Raw genomic sequence first — 17,649 nt, forward strand, 5'->3', positions numbered from 1 at the left:
CTCATTAAATATTAATTATAACCCGATATGAAGTCATCATCCTCTCTATTCTTTATAAATTAATAAGAAAATGCCATATATAGATCTGAGTCACCAAATTATCGTATATTTTGTAATTAGTGTTTTCATTATTTCCTCCGTTGACTTTTGATTCAAAGGGTATTATTGAAATTTTCGAACTTGTAATTACTTATGAATGGTCGTCGTTAACAGGAAGCACATATCTTAAACACTTTTGAAAATTAAATGAGTATATTTGACGAGATTAATACCTAAAAAACTTTACTATCCAGACCGCAATTTTCTTGTTGAAAACATGAAATGGAATCTACGTTAACTAATCAAGTGTATCATCATAGATATATAGAGAGCGGAATTGACTATTCCATTAGGAATCAGAATGTGAGGTCGCAATTTACCATTTCAACTCAATGTGTTTAGGTCAGCATTGACTAAAGAATTTTGTTTTGTGAATCGTTATGTGAATTTAGTTTAAACACACAGACACACAGACACACACAACATATAGTATAATGTAAAATTAAGGATAATTTATTTAGCTTTTAATTAGTTTGAAGACGCCACTTACGATCATAATCAATTTCCATTTAAAACCTTTTGATAAATTCTAATCAGCAAGCTGCTTCTAGGTTTTTTCTAACCCCATTTGAATTCACCATTTTTATATCCCGTTTTTGAAGTCAACTGTATGCCCTATATATAGTGTTTATAAATAAGACACTGGCATCGATATTCAAACCAATCAAATTAAGATGAAGAAGTACTCTCAAATACGCTCCTGTGTCTTCCTTCTGGTTCTTTGTCTTTCCTTTTCTAACTCATGGGCAAACTTATCTTCCCTTGTTGATGTTACACCAGGTACGGAAAATTTCATAAGTTGCATACAGCCCAAATCCAACAATGTCACCTCCTTCTCTCAGCAGCTCATTATCACACCTGTCAATGCTTCTTTCATTCCCATTTGGCAAGTCGCAGTGCAAAACACTAGGTTCCTTAAACCCTCGACTCCTAAACCATCAATCATCGTGACACCTGTGGATGAAACACTTGTCCAAAAGGCTCTATTCTGCGCAAAGAAACATGGGTACGAGATGAGGATCAGGAGTGGGGGCCATGACTATGAAGGCCTATCATACACTGCTGATGTTCCCTTTGTTATGCTTGATTTCACCAACATGAGGTCTATAGACGTGGACGTAGCTAACAGGAGCGCATGGGTCCAGCCAGGTGCTGTGCTTGGTGAACTCTATTACAGTATTTCTCAGAAGACCGACACCTTGTATTTCCCGGCAGGTGTTTGCCCCACGGTGGGTGTTGGCGGGTACATGGGCGGTGGTGGCTACGGAAACCTACTGAGGAAATATGGTACTGCTGCTGATAATGTTGTGGACGTTCGCTTTATGGATGTCAATGGAAATATTCTTGACAGGAAGTCCATGGGTAAGGATTTGTTTTGGGCAATACGAGGAGGTGGTGCTTCCAGTTTTGGAATCGTTCTCGCATGGAAGCTCAGGTTGGTTCCGGTTCCAGAAAAAGTAACTGTATTCATACTGAATAAAACTTTGGAAGAAGGGGCAACCAAAATTTTCCATAAATATCAATACGTTGCGCCAACTATTGATAGAAATCTACACATAAGAACTCAGGTGTTTGCCGAATATATTGGCAACACCACCAAGAAAACCATACGGATTATGTTCGAAGGAATTTATCAGGGCACAAGGGACACATTGCTTCCGTTGCTGGACGAAAAATTTCCTGAGCTCGGTGTTAGACGAGAGATTTGTGAAGAAATTAGAAGCATCCAATCGACCGTTGTGTTTTGGGGCCTGCCAAGCTCCACCCCAATTGAGATCCTCACGAACCGGTCTGCTATAGCCAAGCTGAACAATAAAAGCAAATCAGACTATGTCCGGACACCAATTCCCATACGCGGTCTAAGAAAGATATGGAGAAAGCTCATGCAAAACGACGGATCGGCACTTCTCATGATCAATCCTTTTGGCGGAAGGATGGCTGATTACTCAGAGTCAGCAATTCCATATCCTCATAGAGCTGGGGTGTTGTTACAGATTCTCAAGACTGTTAATTTTAACGGTCAAACTTCAGACACGACCCCTACATCGCTCAAGAGAATAATGTGGCTTCGAAGCTTGGACGAGTTACTGACGCCTTATGTCTCAAAGAACCCAAGAGAAGCATATTCCAACTACAATGATCTAGATTTGGGTGTTGGAAGTTCTAATTATGAAGAAGCCAGTCTTTGGGGTGAGAGGTACTGGAAAAGGGACAATTTTCAGAAGTTGATTCGAATCAAGGCCAAAGTTGATCCGGATAATTTCTTCCGACGTCCACAAAGTATCCCTGTTTTCTAACACCTCTCTCTCTCTACACGCGGCACCTTTTTCTTGAGAAAGGCTCAAAATTAGGGTCTTACTTCTTTTGTTTTTTTTAATAAACTACCAATAAGTCTAACGTACTCATAATATCGCTCTGTTTTAAAAGAATATCTAAAATTAATTGTTAAATGATTGTAATTTTTATATGAATTGGTTATGATTTATTCTAATCGATGCATTGTTTGGTTATTATATTTCTTGGTTATACTTTGTGTTGATGAATAAATTTGATATAATTAATTCTTAAGACGTCTTCGATAATTTCTAATTTTGGCTTGGGTTTAAGTTGGATGATGGAAACTATCCTGTGTTGGAACTCGTATGGTTGATAAAAACTTATTGTATAAGTACTTGTTGGTGTAATTGTATATTGTATGGAATATATCATAAGGGAACTACATATATGTAATGTTATATGAGGGGTCAAGAAATGACGAATATTAGTGTAGTTCTTTGTCCGGTCGCAATACCTTGTTGCTAGCCGCTCCAAGTACAACAACATACTCAAACCTTGTTTCTTGAAGCTCCAAGTACAATTACATACTCAAGAACTTGGGGTTAAGAATGGGGATGAATAGTTATACGGTATATGACCATTTGTTGGCAGCGTTGTGAATGTCACACGTTGGTCGTTATGCAGATGCCCGACTGTGTATTTTTGTCAGGACCCTTGAACAATGGATACAACGGATGATCTTTGTTGTGTCTTTCAGTATTGCATTTCATAATATCTATATTGTATTATAAAATGTAAGTAGATTGCTATTGTTTGAAATTTTCCCAAGAAAACAGACTGTATATTAAATATGGACATGAAAGTAGGTTCTTATTGTTTTCACTTTCCTTGACCACTTGTTTAAACTGATTGTTAATAACAACGTTGTTGATCATAAATATTTTGAGGCTTGGTATTATCATTCATTGTTACTAAGTAGTAGTTAACCGCTATACCAAATCATGTCACATGTATTTTTGATAAATGAGTTTAAGAAAATGTTGTTGCTGGAATGTACAAAATACGGGTACCTTGGAACGAACAAAAAAATTGTAAAGTTATTGGAATTGTTGGAACAAGTTGAACATTGATTTTTTTATTTGTATGTTTTGGAATTCAAATCATGGGTTATTAATTTTAAACCGTTAATAGCATTGTAGCATTGTACTTTATTTTATCGATTTAATTCGGGACATTTTTTCACAGTTACACGTTGTAACTGTGTTTCCAAAAACACGATCATATTTTCCTCCCGAGTGCTTATCTTGATGACGCTTATCTCTATAAACATAACACTTTTAGCCTTTTCTTCTAGGTGATTTAGGCGACTTTCTAGCGATTTTCGAGATCCGAAGACCACGATTAGAGACTCGTTTATTAAGTTTTGCAAGTTAATATTTTTACACTTTTTTTTTTTTTTCAGATTAACAGTTTTTGTTTCGTTTTTAGCCATTTATGGGTAAAACTTTAGATTTCAGTTTTGCATCGACGTCGACCTTTTATGCAAGTAATCGGTGGTATTGTTTTTTAATTCATGTTTGTATATAGTAATACCCGTCCTGTTTTAATCTAATGTTTGATTTTGGTTCGGTTCATGTTGGTCTCTTGAATTAGGATTTAATCACTCTAGTTAATCAAATTAGTAGAATATGTAATTGTTACATTGACCGATAAAAAGATGACAATCATCAAATTGGTTTTGCGAGGAGATTTAATGCTGATGTAAATTGTGTATCGGATATTTTTAGGCTTTTGAGCTTGAAATGCAAGAAGCTCACTACTACAAAAGGCTTTATAGGACTCGCCAATTAGAACCCGGTTTCGAGAAAAACTGCGATATATTATTAAAAAACCAGGACTTAAAAGGGAACAACCAATATGACCCGGTTCATTCTAACAAATCGGGATATATGCTCACTTAAGGAAACCGGTTCCCAGCATAACAACCGGGACTTTTAGTCGTATAGGTATATGACCCTGTCTCGAGAAAAACAACCGGGTTCTATTAGTATTACTACAGAACACGCTTACTAGGAAGTTATATGGACCATATTCTACAACCGGGTGTTTTGACTTCTTTTAGCAAATATAAATGTGGATTAATGACTTCTTTTTTTCAACTATGACTTTAGTAAAAAACACACAAGAATGAAGCTGGAACAAAGTAAAATAATGAGCAACAAGAAGAATCAAACAAACAAAAGCAAAACATACAAAGAACTAAAAACAATAAGAAAAACACCCCACAAGGGTAAAAAGGTCCAAATAGCAAAGATCTATTCCACCATCAACTTGGAGAGCATAGCAGACCAAAACAAAAGCAAACAGATGAATAGAGGGAGAAAACCTCAGTAAACAAGCACCACATCGAAAATTGCCAGGCAGGAGCAAAATGGTCAAGAAAGCAATAAAACCCACTAACATCTAGAATGCAATCAGCAACCATGATCACAAATAGAACCAGAGAAGATCAAGAAAGTATGCCAGCAACTCCAAAAGAAACCACCACACAGATGCAAGACAAAACCAGGGGCAAAATTGTCAAAGGGATGAACTCATCTCAGCAACACAACATTTTTATAATCATGTTGTCCGGTAATGTGATTATTGTTGGTTTTTGCAAGTTTGAAAAAGACTCGGTTATTTGAATGAAACCGGTCCATATTTAATCTTTATATGACCCGGTTTGGGGATTGGAATCGGGCTCTTTTAGCCATATATGACCCAGTTTTGAATGGTTGGACCGTGTCCTAATCTTTATATGTGATCAAATGTTGTGCGTTATGTTCCTCATATATGTCCTGGTTTTATGAATTATTCCACATTCAAGGCTACTATTATTATTGATTTTTTATCTATTTATTTATTTAATAAACGGGATGTTGCACATATTTACTATGTCTTACCTAAAGTTGTGAAAAACACTTGATGTTAACTAGTCGGTGAACTGAGGTTAAAGGGTTAATCGGCTAGGTTGAGATTAATTGAGGGATTAATCGGGGACCCTAAATTGCTAACTTGTTGAATTTAGAAATAATTAAAGATGACTAATTTCGTAACAAAGTTCGTAAATACCACTAATATCATAACGAATAGGTTATTATGATTAATACAACTCTAGTCATTCCTCAAATAGTTTATGTTGACATAGAACTTTTTGAAAATGTTAAAATTTCATCGTTTGCTATTGCTTCGCTCATTGTGTAGGCATAGATTAATATCTAGGGGTCTTCTAGTCGGTTGGGTAACGCCTAAGGACTAATTGGAGATTCAGAACCTAGTCGAGATTTTAACAACACTACTACTACCATTTTCAAACAAGAATTGATTTTTATTTCCCATTCTTTGTTTGTTAGGTTTGACATACCAAACACAACCCATCGACATACTTCATCATGGTTAGGATACTGCCAATCCACACAACTACTGGTGCGAAATACGTTAGCAACATCTGCTAACCATTACCTACTTGCTGTCGGTTTCTTCTCCCAGTAGTAGTCAAGAGCCTCACATGCCCGAAACTCCATGAAGGTTAATGAATGCGCCCCTATCAAGGTCACCATCTCAGAACGGAAAGAGCCCAAACGCTCCTCCAACAGCTCGACCATACCCTACTTGATCGTATCGAGGATCACAGGAGTCTGCTCGAGAATGCAAGGCATAATCTCTGACGTAATGAACTCCTGTGTTTGATCATCCAACTGATGGGTTTTATACAAACAATCCTATGTGTACATGCAACCCTAATTAGATCTATGTTTTCACTATTAGACATACAACTTTATGAACTCAAAAAGAAACCTGGGATACTCTTATGATTTTCGAAATTCATAAAGGAGAATATAATACATGTAAAAACATAATGTATCAAATGTTATCATCGCAAACATATCCCAAAATCTCAAAACATAAACTCCATGAGTGTGTACGAATCATGCCGGCGCCTTCCCGCGATCATCACTAGTACCTGAAACACATAACACCACAACTGTAAGCATAAATGCTTAGTGAGTTCCCCAAAATACCACATACAACAGATACGCCTTTCCAGACCATAACTCTGTGAGGTCTTCCGATCCAGGTGTCTCAAGGGACTTCCGTCCAGAATTCCGGTAGAATTTCCGGTCCTACCCGTATTGACCTTCCGCTCCGTAACTTCCTGACCTTCTGGTCCATGTCATCTTGACCTTCCGGTCCTTATCATACATAACATACATATCACATAACAGCATATAGCACATACATCTCATAGCATATATACAAGACCCTTCTGTCACACATAGGTACCCTTCCAGGTACAGTATAGTGAGAAGACTCACCTCGGATATCTCGGATAATCTCGGACACGTATGCACTGATCTAGCCTCCGCCTAAACACATAAACAATTATCTCAAATCAATATCGGCTCTCCAGGATATACTAGTCTCTTTCATGTCCTCTAAGAAGGCTAAAAGACCATTTTACCCTTCAAATGGTCCACAAGTCCACTTGTTGACCAAACCCTAAAAGTCAACAAAAGTCAACGGCCAACTTTGACCAGACTCGCCGAGTGCACTTGCGTGACTTGGCGAGTCCATGCATGTCCTCTTCGCCCCTGGTCCTTACTCGACTCGCTGAGTCAACTCTACACTCAACGGGTTATCACAGGTCGCGAATCGCGGGGCAACCCGACTCGACTCGTGAAATCCACTTATGAACTCGGCGAGTTGCTTCCATACTCACACACTCAAATGACCTTCTTAGGTCAGATCCGCTTCTCTAATCTATAAATCTGACTTCCCCACGACCAATAACCACGTAAAGGTCGAAACTTCACTCACATGCAATGCACCCAAAGCTTCTTTTGGTGAAATAACCACTAAAATGGCTACCTAGGTGCACAACGCAAAAGGAATGGCATAAAGCATAGCTATAGGGACTCTCTGAACCTCTTGAGGTCCAGATCTAAGAATCATTTCACCTTGGGACGTCATCCACTCCAAATTCAAGCCAAAATAATGCATATAGAAACCCTAGATTCAACTAAACATCATAATCAAGAGAGTAAGCACAGATTGATACCTCTGATCAAATGGATGTAGATCCAAGCTCCCCAACTCGCCTAGTTTGTCCTTTCTCCTTTCTTCTTGCTAAAGCACACAAGAAATGGTGGATTAGCCTTTTTCTTGCACCATAAACGATCTCTTTGCTCTCTAGGGTTTCTCAGGGGTTTAGTGGCCACAAATGAAGGCCATAAAGGCCTTTATATAGGGCTCAGGCCCTGAGATTTAGGGTTTCACCTTACAGCGCAGACTCGCCGAGTCCACGCATCGATTCGTCGAGTCTGGTCATTAATCCGGATAAGAATTCGCGATCCTACTCGGCGAGTCTGAGCGTCTACTCGCCGAGTCCCTTCATTAAACTCAAAATAGATAATTAAAATATGATACCTGGGAATCCGGATGTTACACCTCCATTCCCAGGGTTGTTGACGTTGGGGCAGTTTCGACGGAAATGCCCGGTCTTTCCACATCCAAAACAAGTGTGGCTTGGCCCCGCGTTGTTGTCGTTGTTGTTGGTGTTGTTGTTGTTGTAGTTGCGGTTGTTGTTGTTGTTGTTGTTTCCCTGCTGCTGGTTCTGGGGAGGATAGGCCCTGCAGTATTTTGCGGTGTGACCCTTTCGATTGCAACTGATACAATGCATCTCCCTGCATTCGCCATTGTGATGGAGATTGCACTTGTTATTCTTTGGGAGATTCCTAGAGTACTTCCTAGGGGCACTTGGAGTGGATGAGACTGGAGCATGTGGTGTGACATCCCCAAAATCACGGCCAGAAAAGACCGATTTTGTTTATGCTTTTTTTAAAAATCAGAGTACTTCTTTTAATAAAAGTGTTGCGGAATTTGTTTTCAGAAAAAACATGATCAAATACGTTATTAAAACATTTTCGAAGAAACGTATTTTATTCATTTTAAAACGTTTTGGGATGTCATCGTTAATATAGAAACATAAGCATAAACATAACTTACATTTATTTACACTAGTGATCTACATCTCTTTAAATCTCTCAATGTAATGTGACTTCATATCAACACCTGTGATATAAACAAACTGAGTGGGTCAGGTTGGGAAACCTGGTGAGCACATAGGGTTTTCAACCCACAATAATATAATTATTATTTTTAAACATCAAACAATCAACCCAATTACCCATTCCCGTTATCCTCACATTATGTCCCTAAAACATCTAACACAAGGGAACTAGTCTAAGCACTATCATTGGGATGGACACTACTGCTAAGGGGATTCCTTGGCAATGAAAGTCCTAAAGGCAACTATGTGGGGGATGGAGTATACCTGGTGAGCACACAGTTCACACAGTTCGAATAAACACCTACAGGTTGTGAGCCTGCTAGTGTTCCACTGGACTGTCTAGAATAGTCCGTGGTCGTCATCTATACTCCGCTAGATGACTGGATCATCAATAACATCTATAACGAGGCCTCGCATTATTTTATTTTGTCACACAGCAACTATTACATCTACCCATGTTTTACCCAACACATTTTGTAGATATAAAATACATATACAGCTTAAATCATTGAAAACATGTATAAAACGTTCATCCAGCATAGATAGCAAGTATTCAGATAATATGCACACATAGCACGTAATTTATATAAAATACTTCATATCTATGTGTAAGCTGAAACTAACTATGCACTCACCTGAGTAGGTGGTGACTCAACACTCGGACAGCGCTTCGATACTCTTAAAACGATTTTCCTTTGATAAAACCTAGTACCAATACCACTAGGGTTTAGTCTAACGATAACCGTGACAAATTAATTAGTCTGACTATTATTAAGCGTTAATAACACTCAATATAACTCATAATAATAGCCCAAATAATTATTTTAAGGACCTAATAACATTCCTATAATTATTTGAAAGCTATATAAAAAATTGCGTAAGCGTAGCACACTTACAGCGAATTTTATCGAAAACCGGAACTTAATTGGAGCAGCGTTTCGAAACCGAAAGACTCTTTTTTCTCGGGACTCCGGGAGCCTCGGGGCTTCCTTAGGGTGCTAGGGGCCTTATCTAGGGTTTAGGGGGGGGGGGTTTATAGCACTTAGAGAGAGAAAGTTTGTAGAGAGAGAAGTGAAAAATGGTGTGAAAAATGAAGAACTCTCGGCCCCCTTTTATAGGCTGCGAGGCCTCGGTACGTTGGGCGTACCTCGGACCTACGTTGGGCGTAATGGTTTGGATAAGAGTGCCAGCGAGCTTCGTACGAGCCACGTGTTGGATGAAGACCGGAGCTACGCGGCTGCTTGTGGACCGATGGGTGTAGCTGTACGCTGGGCGTACCGAGCTTCGGACGCTGGGCGTAGCGAGGGGCGACGTGTCACTCATCCAAGGTGGGTACTGAGTCAGCGATGGAGGGTCCAGATTGCGTCACGTCATCGATCGAGCAACAGGTTTTCGCAATTTTGAGTCTAAACTTTAAAAATTCGTATCTTTCGCATACGATCTCTGTTTTTGACGTTCTTTATATCCACACGAAGGTGAGAACGTACTCTACAACTTTTGTTTAGACTCCGTCGGCTAATTTTGACTCGATTTTAAATTTTATATTATTAACAGGCCAGGACAGGATTGGTCCGTTAAATCCTCATAACTTCTTCATCCGACGTCTGTTTTCACTCATCTTTTTCTCATTACGCTACTTTGAACGAGATCTTTGATTCTCGTTTAGGTCGTGTCGGCTAAAAATCGCTCAATCTAATATTCGAATTTCGGGCTGTACACTGCTAATCCGAAACTTCGAAAAATCATAACTTCTTCATACGAAGTCAGATTTGGGCGTTCTTTTTATTGATGTTCTTAGTTTAACATACTCCACGACTTTTGTTTAGATCGCTAAGGCTAAATCTCGCTCTATCATAAATTCACTATATACGCTTCCCGGTGTCGTGCCGGTTCCGTCGCGAAACTTCGACGGGTCATAACTTCTTCGTTATAACTCGGATTTCGACATTCTTTTTATGTACGGAAACCTTATGACATATTCTAAAATTTGGTTAAGATTATTTATTCTAAATAATATTTTGTCGAAAAGTCGTTTTCGACCCCTATTGCCTCTAATTGACTAGCCCGAATTTGCGGGCGTTACAATTATCTCCCCCTTAGGATGATTACGTCCCGGAATCATCAACGAAACATGGTCGTATAATGACTCCATACGTCATCTCTTCATCCTAGGTAATAAGTATAACTTCTACATTCCTTCAAGTCTATCTCTTAAACTCATTGACTGTAAGAGTACTCGATCGTACACCTGCTCTCTACCTCAGGCTAGACTCCCAATTATGACCTTCAAGTCACAATCTTGATCCTTACTGGATACGAACTTGAGATGATTTCTTTTATTACTACTATGGATTGATGTGTCATATTCTAATGGCCTATCATCGTATGTTGCAACACTTAGACTTAGGTCTCTTAGAGTTAAATTCTAAAACAGACTACGCCTTCCTTCATGTTCTAATGTGATATAATCACACTTTAACATTAGGAATTTCTAGCTACCAACTTCTTTAACAACGAGCGCGATATTTCTATTGATCGCTTTGATTTCAATCGTTTGGTTTAAGTCGGACGCTACATCGATCTTGATTTTCTAAACCACATAGCATACTTAGTGTAGTCGGACTCAATTAGATATGACCACTAGGGTTGGAATATCAACAATCTTCTAAGTCATTATCGAAACGATGGTAACAACACACTTGAATAAAATGAAATCAATTACTAGTTTCTTGGTAACCTTGTGACTTTCCCTGATGCAAGTGTGAGTCCTGTGCTTCCGGTAGTACAGGCCTCTACTACCAATCACACCTACTCATACTCGTCCCAAGTATTGTCCCGCAGTTTCCTAAGTCATCATACAAGAAAATCACATAACAACTTAACACATCAAATATCAAAACGAAGGTTTTATTTTATTCCTTGAAACGATTACATGGGTGTTCAAGTTCACCCTAGATTATGCCTCTAATAGGCTACATCATATGACACTATCTATATGGCTTCTTCATAACTCGATCTCTATATATCCATCCTTACTCCTGATTCCTTGCATCGTCAGCTGCTTCGTCAAGGATCATTTGAAATGCTCTTGCCTTTGGTTTTGGCGGCACATTTGGCTTTGTAGCCCCTTCTCTCTTTGGGCAATCTTGCTTAAAGTGACCTTCCTCGTTACATTCGTAACACACCCTTTTGTTGAATTTACACTCGTTGGCATAATGCCCATGCTTCCCACACTTGAAACAAGTCACCTCCTCACCGCATTTTCCAGAGTGTTTCTTTTTTCACTTCTCGCACCATCTTTCTTCACTCCCTCCTCTAAACTTCCTGGTACTGGTCTTTCTTCTCTCATCGGGCTTCGCAGACCCCTCAAACTTCCTCTTTTCGCCAACCTCGGTCTTGTTGGCGGCTTTTCCCTTGATCATCTCCTCAGCCGACTTGGCAGCCCAGATAGCTGCTTCCAAAGTAGGTGCCTGACGTACTGGCACCGCGTACTCCCATGGAAGTCCTTTTGCATACTTATCAACTTTCGTCAGCTCATCCGGAACAAGAAGTAAGGCGAACTCCATCTTCTCTGTGAAGTTGTTGGTGTATTCATCAACAGACATGCTTCCTTTCTTCAAGGTAAGGAATTGGTTTTCTAGCTCGAGCAGATTTTGGGCTGAGCAATACCTACATTTGAATTGCACCAGAAATTCTGCCCATGTCACTTGCAGGGGCTCATTGGGGCTCAGAGTCTTCCCCAAGGAATTCCACCAACATACAGCGTCTCCTCGAAACTGACGCACTGCAAATATGGTCTGTTGTTTTCCCTTGCAACCACATGTCATGAAAGCTAATTCCATCTCCGAGATCTAATCCATGACCCCGATCGGATCCTCCTTTCCAGTGAAAGTCAATGGCTTGCAAGTCAGAAAATCCTTGTACTTGCATCCATTCCTCTCGACTTCGTCATCTTGGTTGTTTTGTTGAACTATTGGTGGGTTGAATTGACCAACAGTCCCACTGTAGTTTCCTTCAATTCCTCAATATGCCCTTCGTTCAACTCAGGCTGTTCGATCTGAATGGTCGTTTCCTCTCGATTTTACTGGAGCAAACATCTGGTTTCCTCCATTTGACGATCCAACATCGCCTGGATCATCGCTTGCACTCCGTCCATCGTTACTGGCTCAGCAATGGCTTCCACAACCGGTATTTGCTCAATCACTGGGGGTTGGTTTCGGTTCCCATTTGCATTCACGTTTCCGCTACGGGTTCTTGCCATCTTGATCTATACACCGAATAAGGTGAATCTAGACCTTTACGTAGGATTGACGTTTAAATCATCCTTATCACTCCGAAACGTTTACATGCTAGTTCTAATATCGTAGTCATACGTTTAGAATCCTAAACACATAAGGTTTCCAGATCCGGTCGGCAACAGACCATAGATCCGAACAATTAACAACATATCATGCACAAAGCATTTAGCACATAAAATCATTTTAGGCATAACTCTAAAATAAGTTAGTGCTCACACCATCATCGCTTAGCATTCTAAGTTTAAGTCTAGAAATAAATCCATATTCCTAGTTCGCTTAAACTAATGCTCTGATACCAACTGTGACATCCCCAAAATCACGGCCAGAAAAGACCGATTTTGTTTATGCTTTTTTTAAAAATCAGAGTACTTCTTTTAATAAAAATGTTGCGGAATTTGTTCCCAGAAAAACATGATCAAATACGTTATTAAAACATTTTCGAAGAAACGTATTTTATTCATTTTAAAACGTTTTGGGATGTCATCGTTAATACAGAAACATGAGCATAAACATAACTTACATTTATTTACACTAGTGATCTACATCTCTTTAAATCTCTCAGTGTAATTTGACTTCATATCAACACCTATGATATAAATAAACTGAGTGGGTCAGGTTGGGAAACCTGGTGAGCACATAGGGTTTTCAACCCATAATAATATAATTATTATTTTTAAACATCAAACAATCAACCCAATTACCTATTCCCGTTATCCTCACATTACGTCCCTAAAACATCTAACACAAGGGACCTAGTCTAAGGACTATCATTGGGATGGACACTACTGCTAAGGGGATTCCTTGGCAATGAAAGTCCTAAAGGCAACCATGTGGGGGATGGAATATACCTGGTGAGCACACAGTTCACACAGTTCGAATAAACACACAGTTCGAATAAACACCTACAGGTTGTGAGCCTGCTAGTGTTCCACTGGACTGTCTAGAATAGTCCGTGGTCGTCATCTATACTCCGCTAGATGACTGGATCATCAATAACATCTATAACGAGGCCTCGCATTATTTTATTTTGTCACACAGCAACTATTACATCTACCCATGTTTTACCCAACACATTTTGTAGATATAAAATACATATACATCTTAAATCATTGAAAACATGTATAAAACGTTCATCCAGCATAGATAGCAAGTATTCAGATAATATGCACACATAGCACGTAATTTATATAAAATACTTCATATCTATGTGTAAGCTGAAAGTAACTATGCACTCACCTGAGTAGGTGGTGACTCAGCATTCGGACAACGCTTCGATACTCTTAAAACGATTTTCCTTTGATAAAACCTAGTACCAATACCACTAGGGTTTAGTCTAATGATAACCGTGACAAATTAATTAGTCTGACTATTATTAAGCGTTAATAACACTCAATATAACTCATAATAATAGCCCAAATAATTATTTTAAGGACCTAATAACATTCCTATAATTATTTGAAAGCTATATAAAAAATTGCGTAAGCGTAGCACACTTACAGCGAATTTTATCGAAAACCGGAACTTAATTGGAGCAACGTTTCAAAACCGAAAGACTCCTTTTTCTCGGGACTCCGGGAGCCTCGGGGATTCCTTAGGGTGCTAGGGGCCTTATCTAGGGTTTAGGGGGGTTTATAGCACTTAGAGAGAGAAAGTTTGTAGAAAGAGAAGTGAAAATGGTGTGAAAAATGAAGAACTCTCGGCCCCCTTTTATAGCCTGCGAGGCCTCGGTACGTTGGGCGTACCTCAGACCTACGCTGGGCGTAATGGTTCGGATAAGAGCGTCAGCGAGCTTCGTACGAGCCACGTGTTGGATGAAGACCGGAGCTACACGGCTGCTTGTGGACCGAGGGGTGTAGCTGTACGCTGGGCGTACCGAGCTTCGGACGCTGGGCGTAGCGAGGGGCGACACGTCACTCATCCGAGGCGGGTACTGAGTCAGCGATGGAGGGTCCAGATTGCGCCACGTCATCGATCGAGCAACAGGTTTCGCAATTTTGAATCTAAACTTTAAAAATTCGTATCTTTCGCTTACAATCTCCGTTTTTTACGTTCTTTATATCCACGCGAAAGGTGGGAACGTACTCTACAACTTTCGTTTAGACTCCGTCGGCTAATTTTGACTCAATTTTAAATTTTATATTATTAACAGGCCGGGACAGGATTGGTCCGTTAAATCCTCATAACTTCTTCATCTGACGTCTTTTTTTGCTCATCTTTTTCTCGTTACGATAATTTTAACGAGACCTTCGATTCTCGTTTAGGTCGTGTCGGCTAAAAATCAGTCGATCTAATATTCGAATTTCGGGCTGTACACTGCTAATCCGAAACTTCGAAAAATCATAACTTCTTCATACGAAGTCAGATTTGGGCGTTCTTTTTATCGATGTTCTTAGTTTAACATACTCTACGACTTTTGTTTAGATTGCTAAGGCTAAATCTCACTCTATCATAAATTCACTGTTTACGCTTCCCGGTGTCGTGCCGATTCCGTCGCGAAACTTCGACGGGTCATAACTTCTTCGTTATAACTCGGATTTCGGCGTTCTTTATATGTACGGAAACCTTGTGACATATTCTACAACTTGGTTAAGATTATTTTTTCTAAATAATCTTTTGTCGAAAAGTCGTTTTCGACCCCTATTGCCTCTAATTGACTAGCCCGGATTTGCGGGCGTTACATGTGGGGTGGAGGGAACTTGGGTGGTTGCAGCATTGACTGTCACTGTCTGTTGTTTCTTCGACGATTATGAGCCTTGTCGCCCCTTTCTCTTGTTATTCTTGCATTTCTTGTTGTCACTCTTCTTCTTGCCTTCAGTTCCCCTGACTTCTCGCCCTTCTTGTTGTTGTGGTCGTACAACTTCTTGGCCAACCTCTTAGCATTGTCGAAGGTTTCATGTAACATCCCATAATTCAAGTCCGAAAATTTCATTTTGAATTAATAATTTTTAAAACATTTTACCATAACATTGTCAATAAAGCCACACATTACAGAATCATAATATTGTGTCCCAAATCACGACATCAAAATAATGAAAATCAGAGTGCAATTTCAGAAAATCCGATGCGGAATCATGTGTGTGTGTGATGTGATGCTACGCCGTCGGCTCCTTCCCCTTAGACGAAGAGGTACCTGAAACCAAAACAGAAACCGTAAGTACAAAGCTTAGTGAGTTCCCTCATCATATCACATACCATACAATATCATCGGTATCTTTCAACCGGTAATCATCATCGGTATCTTTCAACCGGTAATCATCGTTGGTATCTTTCAACCGGTAACTTCCATCGGTATCTTTCAACTGGTAATCATCATCAGTATCTTTCAACCGGTAACCATCATCGGTATCTTTCAACTGGTAACTGGGACTATTCCACCCCCTACCACTAGCATACAACTTCAAGATATAAACATACAATCAGGCATATCCGGGTACTGACCTACCCTTCGGTCCTAAGGACCATTGTCAGGGAAACTGATCCCTACTATACACATAACATATCATAGAGATAAATCTCATAACCAAGGCACATAACTAGACCAAGATACTTGTCACAAAGACAATCATCTCATAACTATTCCTCTTTGGTGGGCTGGCATTGTGGCCTTAGACCCACCCCTACTGGAGGGTAACTCACCTCGTACGAGTAGCTGCTGATAATCTGCACGGGCAACCTCTGTCTGCTGCTGCTCCGGAAATCCTCGGACTATTATCCCCACAAAACACTCAGTCAGAATCTGATATCTACTCTTAGGGTAAAATGATTGTTTTACCCCTAACCAAGTCCAAGACAAAGTCCACTTCTAGTTGAGTCCCTACCCTTGACTCGCCTTATCCATGAATCAACTCGTCGAGTTTAGCAACGACTCAACGAGTTCCCCTTCTTTACGAACATCAATGAACCTTTATCTGACTCGCCGAGTTGTATGAACAACTCGTTGAGTTCACCTTCATCTAATGAACAAGTCCTGACCTTGACTCGCCGAGTTGTATGAACAACTCATCGAGTTCATCTTCAAACATAAGAAGATTGTCTTGGACTCGCCGAGTCTGTTCTAGCACTCGTCGAGTCCCATGAACTCCAAGTCTAAAACTAAGTCCAATGCGTCGGGTCACACCTTCTGTCTTGCTACAACCCTTCTAACACCCAACTGATTTCTTTTGATCCTCAACAGATATGGGACTCACAGCCTTGGACTCGTCGAGTCCCAAGAACGGACTCGCCGAGTCGATAACGTCCACACCCTAAATCCTCGATTTCTGATGTACAACACTTGTCCAAATGATAGATCCAAGCCCCTAAGCTCGATATAGCATGTAAAGTTATGAACTTTATGTGCATGCATGGGACTTTTGAGCCAAAAGGCTATAAAATGGCTCTTTTGTTGCATGAGGCCTTCCTTGGGTGCAAAAGCAACCCAAATCTATCTTGTGACTCTTCCCAAGTGCTAGATCCGAAGTATTGACCCCCAACCATGTTTTCAAATCATGGTTCGTCACCTCATATGGCTTAAAAGCCCCAAATCTTCCCCAAAAAGGGATCTAACAAATAAACAAGCAAGGTACAGACTTTATACCTTTCAAAGACTGCAAATGATGAACCAAACTCGAATCCTTCAGCCTCTTCTTGATCCTTCTATGCTCTTCATTCTTCCTTGAGGTCAAAATCCACAAAAATCACTCAAAAGCCTTAGATCTTGCACCAAAACACTTAGGGTTTGCTATGGAGGGTCTTTGGGAGCAATAGGGACGAGTGGTGGCTAAAAGAGATGATTAAATAGGGTGCAAACCCTCAGATTAGGGTTTTGTCCAGTCAGAGCCTACTTGTCGAGTCTGGCCGCGGACTCGACGAGTCCATCACTTA

General features: G+C 39.9%; 1 pseudogene; it reads left to right on the top strand.

The window, feature by feature from the left end:
* The first annotated feature begins 773 nt into the window (after positions 1-773).
* Positions 774-2,507, top strand: LOC145068505 (tetrahydroberberine oxidase pseudogene; annotated as a pseudogene).
* Positions 2,508-17,649: the final 15,142 nt, after the last annotated feature.

The sequence above is a fragment of the Lactuca serriola genome, chromosome 1, assembly GCF_051521515.1.
Source record: "Lactuca serriola cultivar US96UC23 chromosome 1, Lser_US96UC23_V15, whole genome shotgun sequence".
Lineage (NCBI taxonomy): Eukaryota > Viridiplantae > Streptophyta > Magnoliopsida > Asterales > Asteraceae > Lactuca > Lactuca serriola.